The sequence below is a fragment of the Mastigoproctus giganteus genome, chromosome 13 (genome assembly GCF_048544385.1).
Source record: "Mastigoproctus giganteus isolate SK-2022 chromosome 13, ASM4854438v1, whole genome shotgun sequence".
NCBI lineage: Eukaryota > Metazoa > Arthropoda > Arachnida > Uropygi > Thelyphonidae > Mastigoproctus > Mastigoproctus giganteus.
Genome location: NC_143587.1, coordinates 158,943,317 through 158,959,337, shown reverse-complemented (window position 1 = coordinate 158,959,337; position 16,021 = coordinate 158,943,317). Strand labels below are relative to the sequence as shown.

Here is a 16,021-nt window from a genome sequence, read left to right as displayed (position 1 = left end):
TGCCTCATAGACTTAGTTTTGGTGCTGAGCACATACATTACCTATTCCCATAGGTTAGGTTATGTGCGTATCTTGGGAATTAACTCTAGGCTTGAGGGCCTCTACAAGGCTTATGGGGATGGGGGCAAATTTTCTCAGCATGGTCGGACTTAGGTCGGTAGACAGAATTTACCTTCTGAACAAGGTATTCACTTAAACAGAGGAGGTGCACGAGCTTTGCTATAATGTCATTGAGGAGGAGGCATTAAGTGTCAGGGAAACGTTAGTTCGGGATGTTAGCGAAATCGGTATGCGATCGGCTCAGGTAAACGGAATGGGACAAAATTACACTTACATCCTCTCCGAGAGCGCTTGTATGCAACCCTTAATTATCCTAACATGAAAAGATAAACTGCAATAGAAATAAAATCTACCAATATACTCTAGGACTATATGGCAAGCACTTATAAGTAACGGGTGTATCGGGAGGGCAGTCAAAAGCCACAAAGTAAACTTAAAATTTTCTACACAGCAATGCCAGGAGTATTGAAAACAAACTAAATGAATTTGAGCGTTTGATCAAATCAACTACTGCTGAAGTAGTTCAGCTTATTGAGACATGGTGCCACTCAGACTTACAAAACGAAGAATTTCATTTCACTGGATATTGTGTCCAGGAGAAATAGGAAGGGAAGGAAGAGTGATGTATCTCATCAAATACTGTTTTTTTTTTTTGTTTTGTTATGAGATGCAAGATTAAGTTTGTAAGAATATTCCTATAGACTTTGTCAATCGAGTCCGTGGTTAGCTGATTTCAACAGGAGGGAGAGAGAGAGAGAGAGTAGGTTTTTTCCCCGTAAGTTGTTTCGAGTTTCTTTTTCTCGTGCCAAGAAACATGGAGACGGCGTAAACACACACACTAGTACAGAAATAATAAACAGTGATGCAAGGTGGTACTACAGTAAGTTGTCGATTCGTTTAAAAACAAAAATAACAACATCAGCATTAACTGCCCTGGTATTGCATTGCATATTCAAACAAATAGCTAATCTGCCATTTATTTAAAAGACAGGACACTGCTATGATAGCCTCTTAGAAGACATTCTGGTCCCTCATAAGGTGGCCTCTTTTATGACGTAAATGACGAAAGAACAGACAACAGCATTTTTTGGCGATGCCACTTGTTTGCAAGTAGTGCGATAACAGGGTAACTCGTTGTAAAGGCAAAGTTGCTTCTTGTGTAAACGATGGGCACTGTTCTTCTGAATTGGTTTCTATTATTTATCCTTTCTCTTCCGAACCAATCCGAAAACGTGCCTCAACCAGTCAGCATCCATTTACTGTCCAACTCACAAAACCAACTTTTCTCCCTTATTTATCGGAAGTTGAAGGGTTGCCCTTCAACTTCAGTTTTCGGGACAACCTCCCTTCACACGTATTTCCTGAAAATTACAATAGAGAGAAATTCAAGTCTAATATCAGCAGGCATCTTCTTTCATCTTCTCAACTTAAATCTACGCACGATTCTAAGTACTATTGGATCTCATACCTTTCGTGTTTGAGATTTTCATTAAAAAAAAAAAAAAAAAAGGAAAAGAAAGAAAATAAAGAAATAAAACAATGGCTTACTATTTTCGTAATTTTCTTAGTCAGAAAAATGCCAAGAACTCAACGTAGCTACATAAGGTAATATGAAAAGAATTTCTTGGGATACTTTTTGTTCTTTGAAATTTATATGGGGACGACGATTTCTCTTTGGCGATTTTATTTTTGAAGAGACGCGAGTGCTAACGCACAACCGATGTGATGAAATCGAATTTGAAACCGACAAAAAAAACGGCCGTGTAGTTTATGACACGCCCGTCTAGTTTTACACAATACTCATTAAGGAACAGAGGTGCTACACGCTCGTGTAGCATCGCCCTAAGGTTCACGGTTAAAAATAGTTTTTTACAGTTTGTCAAACTATTTTTATATAACAAGGGGCTTGGATAATCCCCAAAAATTTAATAAGGGAGTTCCTTGTTAAATTGCACAGGGGGCCCATCTCGTTTATTTTTAGTCGTATTTTAGCTGAAAATTTTGAATTTGAGGTTAAAATTTGACTAAATATTACAGTTTAGACTTTGGCATTTCTAAATTTAAATTTTGCCTACTGAACAGTAGGCAAAATTTGTTTTAGAAGATATAAGCAATGCATTATTTATTTATTTTATTCCAAAATTCGCATTCTACAACTTGGGTTTTGCAATCCGAGAAATACGGTTTGAACATTTCTTGAGTTAATCCCCTATTTACAATTAAAGTTTTTGTTTTCTCAAGAAGAAAATTATTCCCCTCCCTTGGTTTAGCTTAAAAATATTTTTGTTGTCTTTTGAATCGTATGAAAACAGATTTAATTTTGAATAAAAAAGAAAAAAGAAAAAAAAAACCGGAACAGCTGTAGCGACTCCAACTACCTTAGTACAGCCAGCAGTTCCACAAACCAACGATGCCTTTAAATTGAAACGCCCTAAACAGTATATCAATTTTAATCCTCCTTTTTTTTTTCTTCTGCCGCTATTGTGGCAATGGACGGTCAGCGCGGACTGAAAAAATGGACAGCAAAGCGGATATGGTTTGGTCTACGATGTTAAGGTTGAGATTTAAATTTGGGCATCTTTCAATGTATTTTATTCATTGGTGATTATTTTAACATTATTTTTTATTTTGCCTTCTGATTCTCTCCAAATATCTGTTTTTCGGTTTCAGGCGCAGGGTGAGAAAATTTTAGGGATTTACGAGTTTTGTGAAACAAGTAGTTTTTATTATTATTTTAAAATTCTACGCTTAATGTCAAATTACCGGAACCACGGATGAATTAAAAAATATAAGTAAATTGCGTGCGTAGACTGGGCTTTTTAGAAAGTGAGAAATTTTCTATTTTCAAGTCAAGTGTCGTCCCACTTAATGCAGACTTGGCAGACAAGATGGTCTAATTCTACTAAAGGAAATACAGTATCACTAAAAAATTCATCCCTGAAATTTCCAGAACCTACCCAGAGTCACCTTCGTGATTCTCCCCTGGCCTGTATGTTTCATTCCTACTTACTGGCCACGGATAAATCAAAGAAAAATTGGAAGTGGTGGGTATTATTGAAGACCACCGGTGCCATTGCGGCTCTCATTAAAACTGGGACCATCTTATGCACAATTGTGAAATCTCAAGGATATAAGATGCACTCTACTCACAAGAATACACTATCTTCCAAACAAACCTTGAGCACCAAGTACTGGAAAACAAAGAAGACTATATTGCCTTCACCCAGGACCTGTTCGATGAGCGGAAAACCCTGTCTAGGCCATAACCTTTTAACAATAGGACAATCACTGGATCTAAAAATCTAAACATCACTTGGACTTGACTCAAATAAAATAACCTGGACTTGACTCTACCTGCCAAACGGCGACCTACGCAGTGCTCCCTTGCAGTCACTTTTGCTTCCCTTTCCCCTCCTCTCCCCCTCTTTCGCCTGATGGAGACATCTCCATCTCACTTAATATACCTTCGCTGCGTCCTCAAGGCTTATCCTATTTCCCTCTTTTCTCCCCTCAACTATATCCTCACTTCCCTACTCTTTCTCTCTCTCTCTCTCTCTTTTTTTTTTTTTTTTTTTGTGGTCTCTGCTCAGGCGACCCTGGAAAAGACCAGCCAGAGATTTTGGGACTGCCTGGCTACCTCCCAGAGGTTAGTAGTGGGCAACGTGGAGTCCCATCAGGGGCCCCCGCGGCTAAAAGCCAGATGACAACACAACCCGACACTACACTTCATAAAACAACACACTACTCACACTTCTGGCTTTCACAGAGTACTATTTTACCGCACAGAGTATACGACGCAGCTGTGGGGAACCACCGGAGGCGCCTCCAACCTAAACACTATGCCACTATGTCGGCCCACATCTTTAAGATTAATTTTTTTTCTTCTTTTTAAATATTCACTTTACACATCCTCATGAACCATGCGCGTGGTTTACCATTCGTCGCTCATTTCAGACGCATGTGTGGAAGACTTCGTGCTCAGAGGGTTGACATACCCATTGAAGAAGATGGCTGGGGGTCATCGCCATGTAGCCAGCTGTTCGACCGGAATCGCTTCTATCAAAATGTACTCCAATCGAACGCCCCATTTTTCACGACGAACAGACTATCTTCTTCGTGCGTCCCTTCACCAACGACGAGGCCTATAATGACCTCATCTTTATAATGGGAAGGAGATGGATCTTGCCACAAACCGTTAATGTTTCTAGATAGGTGGGCTGCGGGTTAAATTACAAGAAATCCGATTCTCCAAATGGTATTCTCAGATAAGTTTATACCGATTTTCCCGCACTCCTGTGCCTTTTATATTAGCTTATTTTGTTGTAATTCGTACAGAGAGAAAAAAAAAGTTTTTCTTATAGAAACTATCTGAAATGAGTTGAGCAAATTCGTGTCTACGTTTCATCAGTAATCTGCCTCCTTTCATTACAGGATATCAGACTGGTAATAACTATCACCCAACGATACCCATCCATCTGCCACTCTGCACAATTCCAAAGTGCCAACCTTTAGAATTGTTTCAACCCTTATTTCATTACTTTGCTCTGCCAAAGAATCTGTACAAACACAGAACCTCTCTCACACATACACACACACGAGTAGGTGGAAAGAAACAAATATTTATATTCAAGGGCCTTGTAGGACAATGGAAGTTGTGCTTTTGGGGAAACAGATACCATTTATGCATTGTTGTCTTGTTTATCTCCAAATAAATAAGAAATGAACATATCTTAGTTCCAAAAAAAAAAAAAAAAAAAAAAAATATATATATATATATATATATATATATATATATATATATATAGGAAAGCACGTGCATTCTGGGGGAAAACAAGGGAAAGAAAATTGCTTCGAGTGTCGTAAGGAATAAAAATCGCAATGGAGAGAAAGGGAGCTGCTGTCTGGCAGGATCCAGATCACATGCTTTGTCACTGGTTTGGAAAAGAACGATTTTGAATCCTAGAGAAGAAGCACGGAACTTCTTTCTCCAACAAAGATGAGCTAGGCGGCTTAAATAACTGGACGGTCCTCAGGATACACGTGTGTATTCTGAGGAGGTTCTAGTTTGTTTGATCTTAATTACCCTTTGAAATATATTTAAAAAAAAAAAAAAACAATTTTCAAAAAGCGAGACTATAACAATTATGCAGTACAAATGACTTTTAAGAAATTTTTATAGTCTGAATGGTGGATGCTAGCTTTGTACAATATTATCCATTACGGACAATCAAATTCCAATGGTTTCATAGCAGTGATACGAGTTTTTCGTGTGGAGGGAATGATGTGAGGCGCAGCTCACCCTCAATATGAGGGTGAGGCGTGCCAGCGTATATTACGCTGGCACGGAGACGGGTATATATACATGGAACACAGTTGTGTGACAAATTCACAGTTAACTTAACATTCGTATAAGGACACCAAACTTGTGGTAGATCATGCAACCATCGACAAATGGAAAAATTATTACACAACGCTTATTAACAATCAAATGACACAGACCAAACCAAATATCTTGTTCACTTTAATTTACAAATTAAAGTGAACAAGATTCAGTTATCGCATTTTATTTCTAAGAGATTACTGTAAGATTGAAGTTGCCCATACACTACAAAAATATTCCCACAATTTTACCCGAATGGGCAAGTCTGTACAAGGAGTACACGCAATATTAAGTAGGTTATTCCGCATTTTTTTAAAAAGTCTGTACGAGTTTTACTCGTACTGGCTTTTTATTACGAAATATCCTCGTAGTGCATGGACAACTTTACAGCATGCCGAGGAAGTGTTAATGAATTTCATATTCTTAAAAACTGCGATATTGCAGCAAAGATTAGCATTCATTTTCGACGACACAAGATGCTATCCACTGTACCCAACCACCCTTTTGTCCCATTACATAGAATGAGAAGCTAAATGTGTATTGCTGGTACGGAAATAACCGCACGAAATCGAAATACTCTTAATGAAATGGGCGTGCAGTATAGTCTCAGGTACCTCAGTTCAATTGTGAACTGAGGAATTTTTGAAGTTACAATGTCAGAAGTCGTAGTCGCCCTTCCTCCAATCCTCGAGTATGCATTCTGGGAGTTTCGGCACAGATCACACCAAATCCATCAATTCACGAGATTTCAGGAAGGGTGCCACAATCTTGGCTTAGCACTGTAATATAAATAAAAACGTGAAATTAAATAATGTGAGGTAGTCAATTTAATTCCAATTTCCACTGATTGGGGTGAGTTGGGGGGGGGTTAACAATGTGACTTTAATTAACCCTAGATTCTAGTGGGTATCCCGAGTGTAGGTAAGGTCACATCGTATCGTAATCGCTCTGCTTGCTCTTCACACTAAGTGGACCTGACCCAAAGTAGCATCTGAATTGCGGTATCACGCCAGCAGCTAGTAACCCTCACTATAATCGCCGTTACGGGGTCTAAAAGACCCAAGTGGGGAGGCGGGAAACATTTATCATTCATTTATAGCTCTAAATAGTGGTTTTTATGATTCATAGAACAAGAGGACGGGTGGTCTGCATGTGCACATGTGTATTGCTAGTGGCATGATGTGGCATTCTGCACGCACAGGAAGGGATCGGGGGGGGGGGAGACAATTTGTTATTACTAGGTAACGCTGCAGTCGGTCCGTATCTGCAACTCCCCTTCCGATTTCACCTCTTGGCGACAGACAGGGAGATGGGAGACGGAATGGGGGTAAGCAGCAGAGTGTCCAGATCGATTCGTGTCGCCGACTGTCGCGTACGTAACCTTCATGACCCCTGCTTGCGGGCGGCACGAGTCTCCCGTAGTTTGTCCTGTGACATAACTCCGTCAATAATTGTTCGGGCAGGCTATCGCATGCCACCCGGGGCTGTGAACCCGCGAGTCGAACACCCACGGCCTGCTATTTTTCTACAGTTGCTGAATGAAGGTGGGGAGAAAATGGGGGACCGACGTTCACCAGCACAGAGCGTGACGTAGATGCCGTTATCTTACGAACGCCACAGCTTCTCCAATCTATGTTTTATTCATATCTGTCGCCTGCTGCCGCATTGTAACATCTATTGTCATTGTCGTACGTTTACGGCGTGGATCTCACAGTGGCACCTTACAAGGGAAGTCGGGAACAAAAGGATGAGAAAAGTTGCCACCGGCACCCTAATACAAGAAAGCCACCATGGTTTTTTCGTTGTTTACATTCCCTGGTCCGGCAGTCTGTCTGACCTGACTTCTCATACGAAGCAATAACCTTTGCCGAGTAGTTCTGGCTTTGTTGCAACATACATCTCTCTCTCTCTCTCTCTCTCTCTCTCTCTCTCTCACACACACATTCTCTTTCGGGTGTCTTAGCTAAATTTCTTACAAAGCCGTTTCATCTCATGCGATCTTTTCATGTTCATACTTAAATCGATTAAAATATGAGAATGAACTTTCTTGGGCACTGCAGAGGCTAACTGAATTAATGAGACATAAAGTTGCCACTTCACTCTTTTAACGCATCGACAGGTATGCTACGACAATGTAGAGAGGAATCTTGAGTTCGGATTTCAAGCGTACCAGTTCAGGCAGCAGTCATTATAAATGAAAAATAACAGACTTTCCCACTGCACTTTATATGGATGGAGAAAAGGTGTATCACATTCAGTAGAATACACAAAATACACGGTTGATTCATAAGTAACGTTTCTTTGGCCAAAAGCATAAAGACAACAGATACCACGTTGAAATTTATATCACTTATTAAGTTAAATATTGTGTGAATGAATAATTTCCAACTCACATATAGTAAAAGGGTGGATCCTTTGGTTGAAGCCAGTCTTTTATCCTCTTTTTCAGCTTCTCATCACTCGAAAAGTGTTTTTCACGAAGATACCTCTTCATATATCCAAACATGGGGGAAAAAATAAAAAAATCAAACGGAGCCAAATTCAACGATATGCAGGATGAGTCAAACCCTCTACCCTAGGTGCGCAATTTTTTTCATTAGTCATGTCGGCAGTGTGTGGCCTGGTATTATCATGTGTGATGTGATTTGCGTCCTGTTATAGTTTTTGTGTGTGTGTTATTTTATAGCCTTATTAAGCTTAATAATTGTTCGGCAGTATATTTTCTTATTTTTAGTCTGACCTTTCTGTAAAAAAAATCAAACAAAATTGGGCATTCTCTGTCCCAAAACGCTGTGGCCATCGTTTTTTGCGATGATCTGGCAATTCGAAGTCTTATCTTCGGATGTGTCGATTCCATAGACTGGCGTTCAGAATAACGGTAATAATGGAAGATTCGGGCCTCTGTTATTTGGCCTCCAAAAAAATTGCCTTAAAAGTTATTACACTTCTGCAACAGGTCTTGGTTGTAGAATTTCGTTTTTCTTGTTAACAGCTCGGGCTCCTATTTGCAACATATTTTCCTATAATGTAATATATAATGGTTAGTACACTTCTCTTTCGGCGCCTCCGTAGTCAGGTGGGCAGGAGCAGTAGTGCGTAGCACACGCTTCTTGATTAGAACGGGGTTCGCGCCCGTGCCCACCAAATACGGAGGATGCGGAAAGGTCAGGGAATGACCACCGCATATCCCCGGAGCAATATGGCCTTAGTTGCTAATGCTCCTAAAAACCAAATAACAACAACACTTCTCTTTCAAATGAAGTGTACTTAACCCTAGTGCTTACAATATTGCATATATGGTTACTGTCCTGTCTTTTTGGAATCATTTCACATATGTCAGTGACTCCTCTATTAAAACGTGTAAGTCATCTACAAACATTTCTTACATCTGTCTTGTTAATACACTTATGTCATTTTCTTTATGAATTATCAGCTAACTACTCGAAAACGAAATATATCCCAGACCGTTGGCCGAAACGGATGTCAGTTTGACTGTTCGTAACTTCAGATCTGTAATAGACAGAAACTTTTATTTTAGCAGTTTATTTTAATCTTGAAACTTTAGGAAAATACTAGCAATATATAAAACTTTGTGATATTAACTCAATTACACACACACACGCTGCCCAAGAGGCATTACTTATGGCCCGACCATTGTACCTTGGCGAACATTAACATTGATTTTGGCAAAAAAAGTAAAACTCATGTCCAAACAGAATGTGTGTGGGTGGGGTGGAATATTATAAACTGGCATCGGCTGAATTGCATAACAAGAAATTAAAGACCATGATCTATCAACATTTTGTTTTGTATTTTATTGTTAACCGTTTCTGTCCAAGTTCTCGCCATTTGGTTTAGGTGTGTGAAGAAGCTTTAGCCAAAAAGGCATGTATATCTACTGTTGTTCGGCACGAAAGAAGAAGAAAGAAAATCTTTCGCGGTGAATTTTACTGGCCACCATCTTTCTTGTGTAAATGTACTCGAAACCTAATGTTTCCCACGCACCCACCATCATCGCAGGATTTAATAGTATCTCTCAACTTGATCGTAATGGTATTGGTTTACAGTTTGCTGCGAAAAATCCCGTAGCGCAAGCGAGCTGAAAAATTCACGCGATAATATTTACAAGTTTCGGTGCAACAACAAGCAAAGCTAACAGTCTAGAAAGTGTCATCAAAAACACATTTACGCACATCGGCATCCTCATTATATGGCAATCTAGGAAGCAACAATGCGCTGTGTTATTGTCAGTATGTTTAAAGTGCTGGAAACCGATTCTAGCTCCCCGCCCACCCTACTTCTCTTCCTTTTCTGCCGTTTCAGTGCAGTCGAAGTTTCAATGGCTTTTTCGATCACCACAACAACAAACATAGCCCCGAGATAATGTCACGAGCATTTGTGCGCGCCAACTTTATTGTTATAAATGTACTTTCTGTTATGCGCATTTCGGTGGCGGTTTCGTGCCACTAACGAGAAGCTAACACCGTGTATTCTGGCCACGGTATATCACGCCCCTTTTAGATCACCTCTTAGGATTTTTTTTTAAGGCTTCCCCTGTCGTAAAATGACGGGTGTATGATATTAGGACAGCAGCACGTTTAGAAAAACAAGACTTTTAATGAGCAAATTAATCCTTTTGCACCAATGAGCGCATCGATCCGCCGAGAATACTTGGATTAGTTCCTTGTAGCAGGAATTTATTATTCTTATTATTAAACGCGCAATATCCCGTCACGGCATATTGCTATGGGTTTATAATGTTTTATGTGTAACGTAAAAGATTAAAGAAAATTAATCAAACCGGAATTATGTGCCAATTTCTCTAAACATAAGTACTTCGTTGATATTGCGCACCTTTTGAGAGTTTATTAAGATCAGCACCAGATAATGTGATATAGGTCTTTTAGGATGTTCGTCATTTAAGATTTGTCCATTCCTCCTTCAATGCAGTCACCAATACAACTTTAAAAGATAGGAGTACTGGCTGCGTGCTGATCTGGTGTTCTGGATTCAGTCTGGACTCTGTGCCTAACAAGCAATTCTCGTTTGCCTTCGTTTTCCTCAAAAAACCATGTAAAAACATGGTTTTTACACTGCTGTATGGGACGGAGCATTGTCATGCCGGAACAGGGAGGACCGTTTCATAAAACTGCAAGGGTGTCGGTACTGTCCCAGAGATTTGAAAGTATTTCTTTTAAGCATGCAATTTATTTGAAAAAATATAAAAACATTTATCCTCGCAGGAGCACAGCAGTTATGATCGCTGTCCTTTTACACAGTTTGGAAAAGGCATAGAATCTTAGAAAAAATAAAATAAAGAAATGTTGTCAAGGTGGGAGAAATTTTCACACTAGGATTTTTTGATCCAGAAAAACAAGCAAACGGAGCTTCCATATAGAATACATTCACGCTTCATATTCTTACGCTATTGGTTCAGAAAAAAAAAGGAGAGGGGGTGATATTTTGAAACTTTAATGCAGTAGTATTCGACATCTTTCAGACTGCAGAAACGTATCAGTAGACGGCGTCATAGTGTCCGTTTTCAAAATGATAATCAAAGAACCTTTTTTGTGTCAAAGCAACTAAGGCTGTGAGGTTTCTGTAAATTGCGCATATTCTATGGCTGATTTGCGTGCCTGATGGGCGACAAATCCGAGTTTCCATGCCGAATGTAGTAGGGGGGGGGGGAGAGAACCGTGAACCCTCACCCGAAACTTGTCTAACTCGTCTTTTGAAAAGAAAGTCCATAAAAATTCCACCTCGAGGATTCGAACTCGGGCCTTTTAAACACAGTGTGGGAAGGTAGTGTTTACAACTAATGAGTTACCCGCAGGTCGTGTTAAATGGCGATATTCGTCGTAAGATGCAGAAAAAGTCTGTCTTCTTGCATTTTTTAGCCATTCTAACAATACGAGGCTAGTACCATTGATGCAAACGTAGCTGACCACTGGGCCAAGCACGCAAAGTTCACCTAGCTGATCAAGCACGCCCCACTCGCCCAACCTCTGAAAAGTGTGGACTGAAGTATCGAGGGATCGGCCTGTCATATACTTTAAAAAAGTCCACAGCACTGAACATTGAGAGCGATCAGAGAAAGACATAGAAAGTTTTTTCCAGCGACCTAATCCCTAAAACTGCACACCAATTTGCAAACAAGGAAAGCACCCATAGAACTACGCTAATTGTGTCGTGCTATCCTCCATCTTTTTCTTCATTGACTAGCTGTGTTCGTGGATGGCATGAGGTTATTGCTGAAGTGAAAAAGCAAATCTGACAAAGCGACGCATCCGCAAGGGTTAGTATTCCATATAGGAAATACTAACCTTAGTGCTTCCTTTGCGTAAAGCTGTAAAAAATAGTGTGCGTAACCAAGATGCATGAAAACATTTACACCAAATTTTAGCCTTTTTGAGAAACCAAATTTTTGAGAAAAACTTCAATTACTCTCCGATGCTCATGATTACATATAAGTTAATCAAAAACATTTCACGTAGCCGCACTAGAAAACCATGTACTTCCTCCAAGTAATTTTTACTTGGATGTCAAACGGCATTAGTATACAGAAACCTCTGCTGTCTTCATTTTACTGTGTTGTACGTTGCTCTACTCACATTAAATATTAGAAGAGAAGAAAAGATGGCAAGGAATGCAGTTAAGAGAAGACCCGTGAGAAACATCAGATACGGTACTCAATTATGTACACACACACACACGCTATACACATTATATATTCTTGTTTCATTCAATTAATAATAAATTTATACATTAATATTGATATCGAAAGTTTAACATTCACATACAGCTGCAAATGTTACTATTCAGGTTTTATTATTACTAAATTTAATTTAAATGCAAATTAAAGTAAATAATAATTTCGATTTTCATGTAGTCAGGTTCACTGAGTGGCCTTATTAAATTTTTTATCACATTCATCTCTTTATAGTCACACACAGTCTAGAGTGCGCTAATCCATCTTTATACAATCACAAGACATGCAGCGAAAAGAAGTTAAAAAAAAAAGGAAATTTTTCTTGAAGAAAATATGTCGGGCAAGATTTGTTTACTGGCTTTTTAGGCTATTAATACAAAAGGGTACATAGAATCGCATCAAAAATCAAGAAGGGGAACAAATGTATAAATGAGCTGTTACTTCAACTGTTGCGTGATAAAATGGGGAGGGGTAAGTAACGTACATAACAAACACATACTATGATGATGAGAGCATTAGAAATTTTTCGTATGCAACATATCGTCATTTAAAACAAAACAGATAAGTGGAAATGCTCCTTGCTACACTGCATAATTCATTACAGATTAGTTCTTGCAGAATTTTTTGATCATCTGTTATGAACAGAACAACCGTTACTAAATCAAATTCAGTTAGCAGTAGTTACCAATGTCCTAAGACACTATGTAATGTAGATTTTTAAGGATTGGGGAGGATAAAGATCATCTCATTGTTACCAATATTACTTAATTGAACTCCTGTGCTTAGGTAGCTCACACACACAGTATGGTTTCGGAACTGCATGTAATGAATTCTGTTATGGATTTCTACCTACAAAAGGGATTAAAAAATTTGTTTTCGAAAGCAGCGTAATTTATGAAAATTGATGTGACACCACTCTTGATATCAAAGAAATAGATTCAAGACGATTTAATTGTATTGGAATGCAGTAATTAACGTAAAATGCACTCGTGACACAATCGATGTGAATTCAGAAAATTAAATCTCATTAAAAAATTGTGTGTTGATTGACAGGGTACTGCTTCCCACATTTAGTGTGTGTGGTACAAGTACCCTTGATTGCCGCACTTTAAATGTAAATCTTGCAGATCGAACTCTTAAAAATTGCAAATTGCTTTAGTGAATTAGACCCATGCATTATCGTCATGGTTTCTTAATAGGATCCAATTCCAGATGACACTCAGAACTTTCTTGGCTGTCCATGTACAATCTGTTGGCAAGGTTTAAATAGATACTTCCTTGAAAGTACATGGTTCACAATGCCGGAAATCAAGCAAGTGACAAACACGCTAAATCACAGCGTGCTAATCTTACAGCAGATGTAGACTATATTTACTCATACAAACTTGCGAGACACTGCTAATTATTTTAAGACCCAGATATCTTTCTGTTTACACTGCTCCATCCCTTGTTTCAGAGCTCTCCTACATGTGACGTCAAACCAAATTTAAGAAGAATGAGTGGGAGCTATGTACGGGAATTCCAGTGCCTGCGACCATATGGTCGAAGTGTTCAACAGGGATAGATTGTATGGGATGTGTTTATTTGGTTCGCTAAACTTTAAAGAAGAAGGTTTTTATTTAAGAAAAGAGACAAATAAACCCTGATTATAAGTCGCACGTGACAGGTCGACACGTCTGAATAAGCAAGAAACAAGTCAGATCATATTTATTCAAGCGGCATTCGTATAACTGATGCCATGAAACTCTCTCTATTACTCTCCCCCAACAGAGTTCCAGGCACCTTTTATTTGAATATCAAAGTGTCAAAACACTGCTACTATCAGAAGACCACGAGTGGGGTGCACAAAAATCAGTAGTTAGAGATTAAGGATAGTATGGTAGAATGTTGTATTCCACTCCCCACACCGAAAACAAAAAAAAAAAAAACAAAAAAAAAAACATGGACTGGAATAGGCACGTCAGACTAAAGCGGTGGTTTCCCATCATGAAAAGAGTTGCTCATTTAGAAATGAATACTCTACATAACAGAGGGAATTCATTAACCTCTCAGGAGATATTAGAAACACAAAAATACTGTACAGAGACGGAATTATCGGACAATAGTAAAGAAAGTGCATATCCTGAGCCATCTCCGCCAACATCTCTAACCTTCGGTCTTTAACAACCAGAATAAACTAACCGTATAGCCTTGTGACGTTTCCTCTCGCCTTCATGGTGGTGGACCAAAGACCTGGCGGAATATAATTTCGCCACTGTATTTAACGGAAATGTGGAAGCGAAAACAAACCACGATAAATATCTTTTACTGGTGAGTATTACATGTGTTATTGCAACCCTGGACTGGAGTTTGTCCATAAATGCTAATCTTGGACGGCTTGCTCCATGAGGACACTGCCTCCTGTGAAAACACCATCCAAACTACAATGAGATTAGATCATTTATCTTACCAAGGGCCGCGAACCGAAGCTCCTTTTACGGATACTGAGGTGGAATCTGCTATCTCAACTTTAAGGGATGGTAAATGTCCTGGACAAGATCTCCTTGAGGTTTCTGTACTTAAAAGATTTTGGAAAAATTGCCCATTAATTATATTAAATCTTTTGAATACTTGTCTGTCTTCAGGATTATTCCCGCTGACTTGGAAACAGGCTAGACTTAAACTTCTGCTTAAGTCCTTTGACAAACCCTCCAATGATCCGGCCTCTTACAGGCCCATTGCACTGCTGCCCATCCTTGGCAAAGTCTTGGAAAAATTAATTGTTTCTCGTCTTCTAAATTACTATTTAGACAGAAACCTAAGTTCCCTACTTCAATTTGGCTTTACACGTGGTAGGTCTTCTGTTGATGCTATTCGTCAGGTTTTGAGTTCTGTTCAAAATTCCAATTCTAAATATGTCCTCTGTCTCTTTGTTGATTTCCAAGGGGCATTCGACACTGTTTGGTGGCCGAGTGTCCTGGCGAGGTCCAGAGAGGCCGGGGTCTCTGCTCCTATTTACCGTCTCCTTTCGAATTACTGTACTTTGATTCTCGCAGCATCACAGTTTCCTCAGGATTCTGCTCTGTCTCCAGATCTGTTTCTAGGGGCTGCCCTCAGGGCTCTGTTCTTGGCCCTGTGTGCTGGAACATGGTCCTTGATGGGTGGCTCTCGGTTGATTGAGACAACATCCTTCAGATAGCTTATGCAGACGACCTTGCTATTCTGATTTTTGGTAATTCCCGCCGGGAGCTAGAGTTAGTTAGTTAGTTAGTTATTTGGTTTTTAGGAGCATTAGCAACTAAGGCCATATTGCTCCAGGAATGTGCGGTGGTCATTCCCTTGACCTTTCCGCATCCTCCGTATTTGGTGGTGACGGGCTCGAACCCCGGTCTAATCAAGAAGCGTGTGCTACGCACTGCTGCTCCTTCCCACCTGGCCACGGAGTTGCCTGGGGAGCTAGAGTGCAGAGCAAATGAAGTTCTAGAGGACTTGGATATCTGGTGGCAAACACATAAACTTCAAATTTCTACTAATAAAACAAAACAAAATGTTGCTAAAAGGCTCTCTTGATGTGAATAGACCACCTGTTATTAAGTTGAATGGACAAATGATTAGGAGTACTCGGCAGCATAAATACTTAGGAATTTATTTTGATGACCGTCTTAATTTCAATTACCATGCAAAATATGTACTTCAGAAAATAAAAGCTATGACCTATAAAATTATTAAGATTACCAGGAGTAATTTTGGTGTAAAGAAATCTTCCATTAAATTATATACTCTTGTATATTTATACCAATTGTGTTTTATGCGGCTGGGGCCTGGGGATACAGAATCGGTAACTCCCTTGTTCAAAAATATCTTACCCAAGCACAAAGATTCTTTCTTCTCGC

General features: G+C 39.4%; 1 protein-coding gene across 2 annotated transcripts in view; it reads right to left on the bottom strand.

Annotated features, from left to right (window-relative positions):
- LOC150076550 (LIM/homeobox protein Lhx1-like) overlaps nucleotides 1–16,021 on the bottom strand; it is a 499,435-nt gene that overhangs the window by 242,476 nt on the left and 240,938 nt on the right. The window lies entirely within an intron of this gene.